This window comes from Grammomys surdaster, unplaced genomic scaffold, assembly GCF_004785775.1.
Source record: "Grammomys surdaster isolate TR1022 unplaced genomic scaffold, NIH_TR_1.0 169, whole genome shotgun sequence".
Taxonomy (NCBI): domain Eukaryota; kingdom Metazoa; phylum Chordata; class Mammalia; order Rodentia; family Muridae; genus Grammomys; species Grammomys surdaster.
Genome location: NW_021604617.1, coordinates 175611 through 191427, shown reverse-complemented (window position 1 = coordinate 191427; position 15817 = coordinate 175611). Strand labels below are relative to the sequence as shown.

The window sequence follows — 15817 nt, the reverse complement described above, 5'->3', positions numbered from 1 at the left end:
ACTTATTTTCGAAGCAGTAATAGCCACACTGCAGGGCCTGGGCAATAATAGCCTTGTCATGATTTTGTTGAGCTCTGAGTTTGCAAACCAACCAAAGCATGAACACTAATCCACAACATAGGGTGTACCAAACAGGCCTACTCCCACCCACTTAAAAAAAGAAAAGAAAAAGAAAGCTGAAGAGATCCAGGAGGAGAGTCCCTCAGTCAGGGACAGATCCACGAGCGTCGAGTTGATGTCCACCACAGCCACTCTCAATTTTTTGAGTGTCTCATCGAAGTTTTCTGACCAATTTCCTGCAAGATATTGAAACAATTTCCTGGACAGATTAGCTACATTGTGTCTGACTGGTATGGGTTTTGGAAAGGCAGATAATATGGTCCATCGTTGTTCCCCCGATATACTAGGAACCTGTATCCCTTGGATCAGCACGAGGGCTGTCATCAGAGTTTGGAGGGTCTGCCTGGGTGTCATCTTCTAATATCACGAGTCATCGCGTCAGTCACTCTGGTAGCCAAAACGGGTTGTCTTCTTCCTTCGGAGAAACACAAACTGCTCCCCTGGCTCTTATTAAAATAGGATCCGGGCCTTTCCATTGTCCGGTCAAGATGCCTTCCATTTGAACATCTCTTTTGGCCTGTCAGGCTCTAAACAGTGACGGTCAGCAGCCGAATGGCCCTGACTATCCAGATTTTAAAAAATTGAGGGTAAAAAGTGCTATAGAAACGGTGACTCGTGGCACTGAGGGTAGAGCCTCTTCGACTCCCCCTTTTGTTTTATTAGATAAGACTTAAGAGTGCGATGAGCCCGTTCTATACTGTCTTGTCTTTGAGGATTGTAAGGGAGACCTGTCAGATGGGTCACCTCCATTTGGCAACAAAATTGTCCAAACTTTTGAGAAGTGTAGGCTGGTTAAATTAAACTGTGTTTGTATTGCCAAAGGGCTGTTGTGAGCACATGAGTAGCAATAGTGCAAACAGCCAACAAATGATTACAGTCCATATACTGTATCTGTTGATAACTAACAGCTTACTCTACTCTCAGCAAAGCTGTTCCTCCTTCATCAGTTAATTGTCAAGGGGAATTAGGACTTGCATCTCCCTTGAGAATATTAAACAGAGGTTCAAGTCCTCTTATGGTAAGCTGAAGATGACGTTTTAGCCAATTAATATCTGTTAACAACTTTTGAGAATCATTAAAAGTAAACCATTTTTTTATGTACACCTCCAAGCCAGAAGATGGCATTAGATCTCACTACAAATGGTTGTGAGCCACCATGTGGTTGCTGGGAATTGAACTCTAATATTTTTAGCTGTGAGTCTAGCCTTTAACGGCGGAACCATCTCTCTAGCCCCAATTATCCATTCTTATTGGAATTTTCTGTGTCACAATCTGTTTAAGATATAACTAAGTTCCCAAATACTGAAAAGATATTGTCTTTGAATCTTTTCTAGAGTGATAAGCACTCTAAAAATTTAAAACTCATTGTATTAGGGCAAAGGCGTACAGAAAAACTCCTTTAGAGAGATCAGCTTACAAAATATACAATGAATAATATACACTGAGAGATTTAAATGTTTAACTTTTCATTATCTCTAACTCCTGGCCCATAAGCTGTTTTGAATTTCTTTTGAGTCTTAGGCTGATGCCTCCCTAAGGAACAAACAAGGCAATAAACAAATTCTAGAAAACACCCTTTTAGAAGCAGGTCAGGACAAAAGGAATGTCTGAAATCCAAGCTCCTGCCTCGCCCACTCTGTGTATAGCCTTAATTTAAATGTAAATGTCTTTAATCTTGGCCTATATCCTGAGGCCTGGCCCAAAGATTATCCTTCCTGCACCAAGGACAAGTTTGTCAGGTAACCTTGGTCACCTGACTGTTGCTCAAGCCTCTGTTCCTGGGACAGTCACTTTAAAAACTATCTAAATTTCCACATTTAAAACATCTTTTATCTCTACGGTTCTGTGTAAGCTATGGCCAGACCCTGATTGTATGAGGGTGCAATTTCATCGCAAAGATGAATGTATCTAGTCTGTCTTTGCTTGTATGGTCTGAGAGCTGTGTAGGCAGTTCAACCTGATTAACATCACACTGACCTTCTCTTACAAGCATGTTAAGATCCCAGTCTGCATTGTCTTAATTTAAATGTAAATGTTCTTAATCTCTAGCAGGCCAGCACTGTGTCACAACTTGTTTTAAATATTTTTATTTAACTCTACCTGCTGTTTCCTTTTTTATAAACATGGGCGAATCAAAAAATCCCAAACTCAAGATTAGAACTGCCAACTGTAGCCAATGGAATACTGGCAGTTTAACTAAATTTTTAAATTTCTTTTGTAACATTAGAGTATAACCATTAATTTTGAGAAGCAAAACCAAAACCAAAGCAATGTAAACAATCTATTTTTTCTAAAATCAACACCAAGTAGATTACCTTTATGTTACAAAGTTTTGTTGCCAATTCTTACATATGAATGCATGAAGCAGCTTTTACTATCTCATTGAAGAGATACTGTTTTAAAATCTTATTTTTTATACACCTGGTTTCTGAATGACTCTAACCGTGAGTTAGTTTTACACCAACTTTCTGTTACCAAAGTTGTAAATTTCTAATCACACCCAATAATTTAAGCCAATAGTCTATAACCAAGACATGTAGAACGTATTTATACTTTTAAAACCAATTAGAAACAACAATGAAGTGGCTATGCATCTTATATACTTAGACTAAACAAAATTTGTTGCCTTTTCTAGCTGTAATTTCAAGAGAAAAGCACCTTATCACAGAGATTTTTCTAGGACAAAACAACTCTTAGCTTCTTTATAAAACCCAAAAAGCTTCTGGTCTCTTTTAAAAGCAGCTTATGCCAACAATCAATTCCTGGAAAGGCTTTTTCAGCTCAGCTCAACTCTTAGCTACAGGTGTAGGGTTGCTTATCAGCCTCTGCTGTGTAAATTAAGACTGCCTTTAAAACAAGGTTAAACTAGCCCAAAGGTTGTATCAAGCAGTTTTAACGATCTTTTCTTTTGAACATGTAACAAACACAGAACATTTAGACAATGAAACAAAAGGCAAACACAAACACGTGGACATTGGCACGCCAAGGACAGACAACAGAGAAGGACATCTAAGAGCTAAATAAAGAGAAATTCAGGACATCTACCGAGTTTCTTTCTTTTTCTAGATGAGCTCTGAAATAGCCTTTACATACTTTTTTGCTGACACAGCTCAGAGAGAGGACACCTGTATTTCTAAAACTTTTCTCTCTCTCTCTCTCATATTCAAGATGTAACTTTTCATCTCGTTCATTGGAGATGTAGCAGGCAGCTATTGTAACACCTCAGTGTCCTGCTTTCTTAGTTTCCCAATTTCTTCTAACCCTGCTCTTCCCGCCTGAAGCAACTCTTAGACTGCAGGCAATGTCTGTTTAGAATTCTCCTGACCTATGTTTCGCTGTCACCTCCTAGGCAAAATCGGCACTGGGTCAATACCTCATTCACCTAGACTGCATCCCCCGAAACACTCTTCTTGCAAACACAGCCTCCAAATAACCATCACTAGTGCCAGCACTCGATCTCGCGGTGGCGGCCGTTCATCTGGATGGTATCTTTCCTCCTCATAGTGGGCTGCCTGTTCATCTAAATCTTCCTCAGAAAGACTTAGTTCCTCTGACTCAGAGCTATCAAGCCGTAAAACCCCCGGCTCCTTTACCAGATAAAGAGGTTTCTTTTCCAGGGCTTTTTCTCCCTTTCTACTTTTCTCACCTAGGGAGTCCTTTCCCTTAACTCTCACCCCCGCGGATCAAGGGTCCTTGGGGGGGTCTATTTTCTTAGACATGCCTTTTTTTCCTTTTTCTTTCTGAGCTTCTAAGCGCTTCTTTCCCTCTGTTTCTGACATGCTGGCCTGTAATCCGTCTAGCACTCCCTGGCCTGCTGCTACAGTCAAGCGGCTTTTCTCATCCTGCAAAACCAGAAGGAAGAGAACGAGCACCGCCTGGGGAGGGAGACGAAATAATTCAAGTCCAAACATGTCTCTCAGAGCTTTACCTTGTCCTGCGGTTCTGGATCTACTCCGCGAGCGGAGGGTCTTCTCAAACAGCACCGGCGATGGTGAATTCTCCCGGGTTCTCGGCACCAGCTGTGATGCACGTGCAATCATCTCACCAGCAAGAACGCACGCGGACACACATCAGGATCCTTCCGCAGCAAAACGTTTATTCCAAAACCAAAATGGTGGAAGACCCCAGGCCCGGAAAAGGCACTGTTTATATACCCTTGGAGCGGTGTATTCACCTCTGATTGGCTGTTTACTCGTTGCACACCAAAACGCCGTGGGATGGGCTTTGACTTTGGCGCTCTTTTACCATAGCACATGCGCAGTTTACTTGTTTACTAGGAGGATCACCGGATGCCAGCGCAGTCTTACAATGGCGAATTCTGCCAGCACAAGCCGCAGCTTCCTACAAGGGCATGGAAAAATGGCTTAGTAACTAAGAGTATAGGTTCTTTTTGAAAATAGAGATTTGGCACTCAGCATCCACAAAATGACTTTTAACTGTACCTCAATTTCCAGGAATTCTGCCACCATATTGTAGCAATGTGAAAAACACATATATAGTGCATATTTTTAAAGCAAACCCATGAAGAGTAAGTAATTTCAATGTTTCATGTATTACAATATATTATATGAATTTCTTCTAATGAAAAATTTTCTTTTGTGGTCTCTATACTTCACAGATGTGAAGGAAAGAAAACCTGTGTAGAAGTACACTTAGAGGTCTGCCACAAAGCTGTGTAGCATCCAAGAATCATCAGAGAGAATACCCCAAACTCAAATGTTATGTAAAAACAGAGACTGTCTTATTCTGCAGAAGTCATGGAACAATGCTACGTACATGCTCACTTTCCATATTCTTTATTAAACAGCATAATATCAACTGATAAGTTATAGCACTATTCACACTGAATTATCCCTACCATATCAAATACCACTTAAAATATATTCCGGAGGCTTTTCATTTTCTTCACCAATATTCCTTCTCTCCAGATACTTATAGGTTTATGTCAAGTTATCAAACAACAGTAAGCATAGATATCCCACCAAAAGCAATCCAATCCACAGAATGCATCCCCTAGAGCAAGTACACTTAGTCATATATTTTCATTGCCATTTTGCTCACAATAATCCAGCAAAGAAAACACTGTATATCCATCAATTGGTGAATAGATAATATGATTTTATACATATATGCAACAAAGGATTATATAGTTAATAAAAATAAAAAATTCTCAGTTAAGTGGATGGGAAATCGTGTTTTCTGGATGAAGTTATATGCATAATGTAATACAAATGCCAGTGATTCTTTCTTACATACATAGATCTAAAGATGATAGATGATAGATAACAATGATAGATAGATAGATGATAGATAGATAGATGGTAGATAGATAAATAGATGATAGATAGATATATAGATGATAGATGATAGATAGATAGATGATAGATAGATAGATAGATAGATAGATAGATGATAGATAGATAGATAGATAGATAGATAGATGATAGATGATAGAGAAGATAGACAAGAGATAGAGAAAACAACACAAACACAGAAACTCTCTCTCTCACACACACACACAAGCATATACACATGCACATATGCATACACACATACATCATTGAAATTTTAGCTGTAATTTCAATTTAGAGTATTGTTAGAAGTCATGAAACTAGGGAAGTCCAGTGAAGAGGGAGTTTTTGAGAAATAGAGGACAGAATGTCAATGAAATGAAGTTTAAAAATGGAGTGATGAAGCAAGAAATATTGTACAAGGTCAGAAAATAATGGGCAGATTAGAGAGGTATAACATAGGAAGTTATAAATAATACAATGAGTCTTTGACAATGTTCTGGAGAACAATATTCCAGTAGAAGCTCAGGAACTGTAGGTTACAGACTTAGAGAGAGTTTCAGTGTAGTAACCCTGTGTGTGGAAACACCTTACTGATTCATCAAAGGCTGTCAAATAAAAAGTAAACTACAGGTATGGGCTTTTTTTGTTTCAACAGTTTGGTCAGTGGAATCCCTTATACAACCTCGAATATTACAAGTGAATTTTACAGGTTTTGATCATTTTCCTCAACTTGATGGTAGTGATTATAAACTTGAGATATGGGACATAGAGAAGGCAAGCAAAAACTGAGTTTGAAGCTCTTTCCCTATGGACAAGATGACACAGGAAGTTTTCAATACACAGTACTGGAAGAAAAATTATCAGTCTTAGTGTTATGTATTTGTTTCCTCCATAATAAAGGGCATGAAGACATAGGATGATTCAAAGGCAGAAAAATTCCTATTCTACATAAAGTTTCTTAAGTTCAATATGAAAAGTAAAAGGCTTCTGCAATTTAATGAAACTTAACAAATACATTAGAAATCTCCATCTGAAAGTAAATATAAGCAGGGAGGAATATGGAGAGAAACTAAAAGACAAAAGAATCTACACAGAAAAGTGATTATCCAAGATGACTGAGATGCTATGAAATCTGTGAAGCGCCTGGAATTTATAATATAAACTTTAAGTTCCTTTCTTTTGTGAGCCATCACTCCTCTAGGGGTTGGTTTGTAATGATGGAGTTCCATGAGGTATATCTTGGCCACTTTTCTAGTGCTATGAAAACATTTACAAGGCAACTTGTGAAATCATTTAATTTTGTCATCATGTTTTTAGAGGACTTTAGTGCTTATGACCAACATGTTGGGGAGCCAGACAATACACTAGCTGACACATTGTTGGAGACATAGCTGAGAGCTTATATGTGATAAACACAGTAATATATACCTTCCTGATGTTACACCTATACTCATAATTACAGAAGCCCAGGATCTCATTACAGCTGATATTTTTCTATTCTATTTTCCCATAAGCCAATGTGACATTACTGATATATACATATTCACAAAGCAGTTGGGGCTGTATGCACAGTTCAAAAAAGATCAAGCCAGGCAAACTCCTTGAATGATTGACTTATTGCATCATGAAGACACACCCCTAATTGAGTTCCAATTGGCAGTGAAGCATGAGTCAGTTTTCCTTGGACATCTGTTTTCTGAGGGGCTAGTTGGAAAATCAAAGTTCTGAGGATAATAGGAAAAGAGTTGGATGGGAAAGAAAAGAGTTAGGGATTACAAAAATGAATATAATTATTTAGGAAATTCATCAAAAAGAACAAGATGGATAGATGCTATATAGATGATAGATAGATGATAGATAGATAGATGGATGGATAGATAGATAGATAGATAGATAGATGATAGGTAGATGATAGATAGATAGATAGATAGATAGATAGATAGATGATAGATAGATGATAAATAGCTAGATGATAGATAGATAATCTGTGTATGTATCTGTGTATATGTATAAAATGTATATAGATAAATATATGATGTATGTGTATGTATATATGTATACATAAATGTACACATATACATATATGTATATGTGCATACATACATATATACATACATACATGATTGTACCACAATCCCAATGCAATATGTTATATTCTTTGGAACCTAAAGGTATGCAGCATAGAAAGACCTTAATACAGGGAAAATAACATTTCATATAACATTTGAAAATAATAAAACTTAAAAAGAAGTTGAAATGCAAAATTTATAAAATAAGTTTTGAGATTTAAATATAATTACAATTATCTTCTCAATTTTCAGATTCCAAACCTACCATATATACCTTGATCCTCTCCTTCTAGTTCATGGCCTCCATTTCTGCCTAATTATTCAAAGCTTAATTATATGTACACCTCTACACAAAAACTTACTAATTATAACATTCTCAATCCATATGATGTTACTTGCATACATGTTTTCAGGGCTAACTTTTTGGAATTGGACAACTAATTGCTGTGCTTTTCCCTGATGAAGACAGCACATATAGTTTTAATGGATTTTACTAATCTGATATGATCATGATCCATTCTAGAGCAAAAAGTCACCTGATAAAAACCCCAGTACTAGATGTGAGTAACATTCTTGGAGTTGTTTGTCAGTGATGTTCAAAAGACTACCAAAAAATACACTGGTTATTGCTGATTTCCCTTGTTTCCCCAAGAGTTTAAAGGCAAATATCTACTGATGAACATACCAGGTACTTCAGAGAAAGGGCCCGATACACCTGAGCTTCAACTGACACAAGTGTGCCCTCCCCAAGTACCATATCTAATGGTACCAGGTGGTATCATGAAAACTTCCAAGGTAGCAAGACAGCCAACAGCCCTAACCCAATTATATGTCTAAACCATATCATGTACTATCATGGTATTATACCCCATCGATAAGGATGCAGCAACAGTACACATATCTTTGTCCAAATCAACATTTCTATAACTGGATATAAGATCTGTTCAACATTACAGATAATATGCCTGGTATTAAAAATTTACCTCACTAATAAGCAATAATAAAACCATATTTATTGTGTGACAATTTACAACAACTAATTTAATAAACCTACCTAACCTAAAAATCAAACTATAAATATTTATGGTAATACACAGAGATGCTTATATTGTCAACACCCTCATCATGGAAAATTCTCTTGCAAACAAATGGAGTCAATTACAAAACAACACAATCAATCAAACTGCAGAGTTGTAGACACCAGTCACAAAGGTAGATATATCTATAAAACATTCTGAAACCTTAGACTCCGGGAAAATTATGGGAGAGGTAAAAGAGGATTGAAAGTGCCAAAGGACCAAGAAGTTTGCTGTAATATAACACTTCTGGTTATATTAGAAACTGTACCCAAAAAAACTCATAACCATGACAACATAAATGTGAACAGAATTGAGATGGCACTATCAGATATATTAAAGTGGGTGGGAGACAGACCATGAGGCCTCATTCCTACCCAAAGCTTTATTGGTAACTGTAAATATTTTAGACAGTAATGCTAGGAATCTGAACAAGCTTTATCTATTGCTTGTAACTAAAATAAAAATATTTAATGTTTTCTGTGGTAGGATTTAATATTTACATTTAGGGAGATCACGCTCACCAAGAAACATGTAGTACATCATCCATATATTTTAATCATATTCAAGTCATCTTACTTGTGTTAATTTTGAACACTTCATGCTGTTCAAAGAAACACATTATAGGATTTGAACAGATTATTTGGCATGAAACAAAAATGCTTCATATTCTACCAAAATTGATGTTAGATTATGCCTTATACCAAAGGTGATGCAGTAATTATCTTTCCATTACTTTTATAAAAACCTTTGACCAAAACTGAAACTTTGGAAGTAACTAACTTACATTGCCCTACAGTTTACAGATTACCATAAAGGGAAGTTATAGAAAAAAATTCAAGCAGGACTATGAATGAGCAAACTGAAACAGAGACCATGAAGATACATACAATCCTGCTCCCTTTTTATGTCATTCAGTTTAATTTGTTATTCTAACTGAGATCTTATTTCCTATGCTGGCACCACCCACCAGTATCTAGATTTTCTTACAAAAATAAGTAACTATTAATATACAATGACAGGTGTGCCTATTGTCCAGTCTTATACATGCCTTTACTTTCTTGACACTCCCTGTTTAAAAATTAATTTAGTTTGTGCTAAGTTAAAAAAACAAAAATAACACAAGAAAAGATAGTATTTAAAGTGCAAGCTTGGAAGTTTGTTAATTGGTGCTGCATTTAAACTGAATGATGTGAGTCACACGGTTCTTCACATGTTTCTGAGGGATTTAATTTATGTCTTCTGACATTTGAAGAAAGACTAATAATATGCAACAGACAGGAAAACATCCTGGTTCTCAGGAACTATGAACAGAGACCTATTAGTAATAAGTATTTGCTTTGGAAAAATTTCAGCCTAAATTACCATAGTATAACAAATATACATGAAAATATATGTGTTGTATTAACTTGGAGATAAAAATAGGTGTCACGAATATGCATAACAACAGCAGAAAATATTGATTTACTTGCTTGATACTAAATGAGAAATGTACTCATTACTGTAACTAAGGGGGCAAAAATCTTCACATTAGTAGTCCTTTATTCATTGCCCTCTATTGTTCCAAGAAAATTGGATGAAATTTGCCAGTGTTTTACTTCTCTGTGCATGGGTTGTGACACATGAAAGAAACTCATAGCACTTGTGCTGACACGACATTGAATTTCTTTCCAGATGTTGATTACTGTGAAAAGTGTGCAGATGATCAGTATGCCAATACAGAAAGAACCCACTAACTCCAAAAAACTGTGAGATACTTGGCTTATGAAGATCCCGTGAGGATGACACTGGCATGCATGTCCCTGTGCTTTTCTACTATCACCACACTTGTACTTGTGGTTTTTATCAAGTACCAAAAGACTCCTGTTGTGAAGGCCAATAACAGTACACTCAGCTACATACTACTCATCTCCCTCACCTTCTGCTTTCTTTGCTCCTTTCTCTTCATTGGTCAACCAAACACAGCCACCTGCATCCTGCAGCAGACCACATTTGAAGTTGTTTTTACAGTGGCTGTATCTACTGTCTTGGCCAAAACCATTACAGTAATCCTGGCCTTCAAGATCACAACTCCTGGAAGAAGAATGAGAGGATTTCTTAGATCAGGGGCACCTAAATTTATCATTCCCATTTGCATGCTTACAAAAATTATCTTCTGTGCAATCTGGCTGGTAACTTCCCCTCTTTTTGTGAATGAAGATACACATTCTGAATATGGGCAGATCATGATTGTTTGCAACAAGGGCTCAGCCACAGCTTTCTACTGCAACCTAGGTTACCTTGGGGCTCTGTCCATAGGGAGCTTCATAGTAGCTTTCTTGGCCAGGAACCTGCCAGACACTTTAAATGAAGCCAAGTCCCTGACATTCAGTATGCTGGTGTTCTGCAGTGTATGGATTGCATTTCTCCCTGGCTACCATAGTACTAAGGGGAATGTTATGGTGGCTGTGGAAGTCTTCTCCATCTTGGCCTCCAGTGCAGGGATATTAGACTGTATTTTTATCCCGAAGTGCTATATTATATTCATGAGACCTGAAAAGAACTCATTGATAGTCATGAGACACAAATTTCAGCGGAAATAAGTTGTACTTAAAACACCTCAATTTATGTTTTTAAGGATTGAGGAGTGTCAACAGACATTCTCAGGTTTAACTACAGCAAAACAAAATACACCCCACAAGGCTAGATGATTAGTTACATATTCAGTTTATATGTAACATTGGAATGTTCTATGTCCTGCATCAAATTATCTTTGAATGTCTTAGCCTTATAATCAGCCATCTATAACTTATATCTATATGTGACTTACTGTGAGACAGTGGGCTGTGAGAAGCAGCTAGGTAGCTGGTTAGTATGAATTGAACTCTAGAGACCCTAAAGGAATGTTAAGAGTTTGGCATCACTCTGGGGACCCCAGGTTATTTTCACATAGCTAAGATATTCACAACCCCTCCAAAAGAAAGGTTTGTGACCAACAGTCTGATAGCACAGGTTGAGAGCTGACTACAGGCTGCAGAGCCTCAAGTCATCTCCATATTCATGAGATACCTAAAGGCCAGAAGTCATAGCCAATTAATCACTACTTTTCAGACTCTTCTCCTTGCAAAAGATATTTACCCTCAGGCTTGCCCTGAGATTACAGGGTATAGCTTCATCCACTTTCACCCATGACAATAAATATCTTAAGACCATATCTTAAGACCCTGGACTACCTCTCATATTTGGAGGCCTGCCAGGAGAAAATTGTAGAAGATCTTCAACTACCAAGCTACTAGCTAACCTCCTGCTGATGACCTCTCTATGTTCCTGCCACAGAGACCCAGCCAAGACCCAGCCAAGGCCCAACCAAGCAAGTCATCCTGAGCATGAGTCTCATTCCCTGTGAGAAGTCACTGGACCTCATCTTCTCCCACTCGCCCCTTTGGTTGTGGGTCAATCCAGCCCATACGCTTCACCTCTTCCCCCATCTTGGTCCTTTTGCAGCTTCTGAGCAGTGCCTGAGAGCCCAAGGAGTTGAGATCAGTTGGTCCCTGGCCACTGCCTTGGTACAGGGATCCCCAACCCAAGAGCTCAAGCACCCTCAGAGACTCAGAATGTGTTCTCCCTACCCTCAGAGCAAAGCCCTTTGACTTCTCACAGCCCAAAGTCCACCCTGCACAGTGAGTAGTGAACAGAGTCCAATTCCTATGCCTCTGCTTCTCTGAGCCACTGCCCCAGCCCCTTGAGGTGGTATACAAGTGGGATTCACAACTCAATACAACCACACCCATGCCTGCATGCCCACATGCACACCACAGCACAACAACATACAAATAGGTATTTTACAATATACAAAATGATTTATCTTCTACAGAAAAAATTCAAGCTAGTATAAAATAACATTATACAATGATTATTCCATAAAATTTCCACATTTTCTGTATCTTGACCAAATTTTCATGAAATATATTTTTGAAAATGACTTCATGATATTTTCTGAGACTTTGAGCTGAGAATCTTCTCCTTCTTCTATTCCTATTATTAGGAGATTTGACCTTTTCATAGTGTACCAAATTTGCTTGAGGTTTTGTGTTAGAAAATGTGTATATTTGTCATTGTCATTGACTTATATATCAATTTTGTCTACTGAGTCTTCTACACCTGAGATTCTCTCTTCCATCTCTTATATTCTGTTGGTGATGATTTCATTTGCAGATCATGATTTTCCTACATTTATCATCTACATGACTTCCTATATACCTGTATATTACCATTTTCAAGATGAGAAAATGTCTTCAACAAAATCATAGAAGAAAACTTTCCTAACCTAAACTTTCATGTCAATGAATGAACACAAAGGGTACCAAATACCAAACAGACTTAACCAGAAAATAAAATCTTTCCATCACATAATAAATGAAAACCTAAATGTACAGAACAAAGAAAGCAATTTAAAAGCTTCAAGGGAAATAGATGAAGTAGCATATAAACTATAAAAAAAAGAAGGGCCTAGAAAGTTGTTGGTTTTGTTTTTTGGTTTTTTGGGTTTTTTTTTTTTTTGAAATCCTGAGAGATCACAGATGTCAGTTGAGATCACTATACCCAGCAAAATGTAACAATCACCATAGATGGATTAACCATGGTATTCTATTAAACACCATTCTAGTAATCCAGCACTACAGAAGAGGCTAGAAGAAAAAGTCAAACACAAATAGGTTAACTACTCCCAAGAAAAACAAAAAAATTATAAATCCAAATGAATGAAATTACATGTGCACCTGCATGTATGCATGTACACAAGCATGCAGACACACACAAGTGCACACACAGAGTAACATTACCAATATCAAGATAACTGGATTTAACAACCCCATAGGACTTCTGGCTGAGACCTCTCCACACCTGGGAGGATCCCTGCAGCTTCTCAGCCCAGTGTCTGCCTAGCACTGAGTGGAGGGAACTCAGTCAAATTCCCACACTTCTACCTCCCTGAGCCATGACAGACACATGGGAACCACAACACAACGCAACAGGACCCACCCCCACATGTGAGCTACAGCCCGGCACATTGGCAGGATTAATATAGTAAAAATGTCTATCTTGCCAAAAGCAATCTACAGGTTCAATGCAATCCCCATCAAAATTCCAAATCAATTCTTCATAGAGATAGAAAGAAAAATTTGCAACTTCATTTGGAATAACAAAAAATCCAGGATATCAAGAACTATTCTCAACAATAAAAGAATTTCTGGGAGAATCACCATCCCTTACCTAAAGCTGTACTACAAAGCAATACTGATAAAACCTGCACGGTATTGGTAGAGAGAAAGGCAGGAGATCAGTAGACTAGAATTGAAGATCTAGAAATGAACTGACACATCTATGGTCACTTGATCTTTGACAAAGGAGCTAAAACCACCTAGTGGAAAAAGGACAGCATTTTCAACATATGGTGCTATATGAACTGGAGGTCAGCATGTAGGAGAACACAAACCGACCCATTCGTATCTCCTTGTATAAAGCTCAAGTCCAAGTGGATAAAGAACCTTCACATAAAACCATATACACAGAAAGTAATAGGAGAGAAGGTTGGGAAGACCCTCGAATACCTAGGCACAGGAAAAAAGTTCCTGAATAGAACACCAATGGCTTATGCTCTAAGATCAACAAAAGACAAATGGGACCTCATAAATTGCAAACCTTCTGTAAGGCAAAGGACGCTGTCAATAGGACAAAAATGGCAACCTACAGATTGGGAAAAGATCTTTAACAATCCTACATCTGATAGAGGGCTAATATCCAATATATACAAAGAACTCAAGAAATTAGACTCCAGTCAACCAAATAACCCTATTAAAAATGGGATATAGAACTAAACAAAAAATTCTCAACTGAAGAAACATCAATGGCCAAGAAGCACCTAAAGAAATGTTCAATATCCTTAGTCAACAGGGAAATTCAAATCAAAACAACCCTGAGATTCCACCTCACATCAGTCAAAATGGCCAAGGTCAAAAACTCAGGTGATAACAGATGCAGGCAAGGATGTGGAAAAGAGGAACACTCCTTCATTGTTGGTGGTATTGCAAGCTGATACAACCACTCTGTAAATCAGTTTGGCATTTCCTCAGAAAAATGGACATATCATTGCGGAGTGGTGGGTTGTGGGAAGCAGCTGGGTGCCTGGTGGAGCAAGTCTTGAACCCCGGACCTTTACCAGGATGGCAGGTGTTCAGCTCTGCCCCCAGGCCCTAGTTCTTTTCATTCAGCTTCAGCCCTCCACAGCCCCTCCCAAAGAGAGCTCTATGACCATCAGTCATGAGGAACAGTGCCTCAGGCTCTCCCACGTGTAGATGAGGTATCTCCAAGCTCTCAGACCAAGCCAATAGTCATTATCTGCTGCCAGACCCTAACCCACCCTGAAACTGTATATAAGGGCTCTATTCAGAAGAAGTAAAGGGCGTGTTCAGGAATCATCCTGGTGTCCAAGAGTTTCTGTCTCACGAGCTATAACAGTTTGGGAAAGATCTGCACTCCCGGAAACTTCCTGGAGCACCAAGCTGCTTCCTTGCCAGCTAGCTGGCTTCCAATAGGCCCAGCCCAGGCTGGCTAAGCGTGGAGAGACAGGTGCAGCACCTGGGAGTGACCGAGTAGTGACAGCAGAGACTTGAGCAGAGGCAACAGTGGGGGCAGGGAATCTCTCCTCCCTGCTCGCACTCCTTGCCCTTTGTCCAAGACCTCTCACACCAGGCTGGGCCAGAGACCAACAGACAGTGGAGATGTGGGCAGAGGCCATGGCAGAGACAGTAGCGGACCCTCCCTGCTCTTACTCTGTCATCAGCTGGAAGATCAACGTGGGACACCCTCCAGAACTGGGGACCTGCATATCATTACCTGAGGACCCAGCTATACCATTCCTGGATATATACCCAAAAGATACTACAACATATAACAAGGATGCATGCTACACTATGTTCATAGCAGCCTTAATTATAATAGCCAGAAGCTGGAAAGAACCCAGATGTCCTTCAACAGAGGAATAGATACAGAAAATGAGATACATTTACACAATGGAATATTACTCAGCTATTAAAATAATGAATTCAAGAAATTCTTAGGTAAATAAATGAAACTAGAAAATATCATCCTGAGTGAGGTAACCCAATCACAAAAGAACACATATGGTTTGCACTCATTGATAAGTGGATATTTGCCCAAAAGCTCACGATATCCAAGATATAACTCACAGACCACATGAAACTCATGAACAAGGAAGACC

General features: G+C 38.5%; 1 pseudogene; it reads left to right on the top strand.

The window, feature by feature from the left end:
• The window catches only part of LOC114620647, a 39405-nt pseudogene extending 28264 nt beyond the window's left edge, over nt 1–11141 (top strand).
• Nucleotides 11142–15817: the final 4676 nt, after the last annotated feature.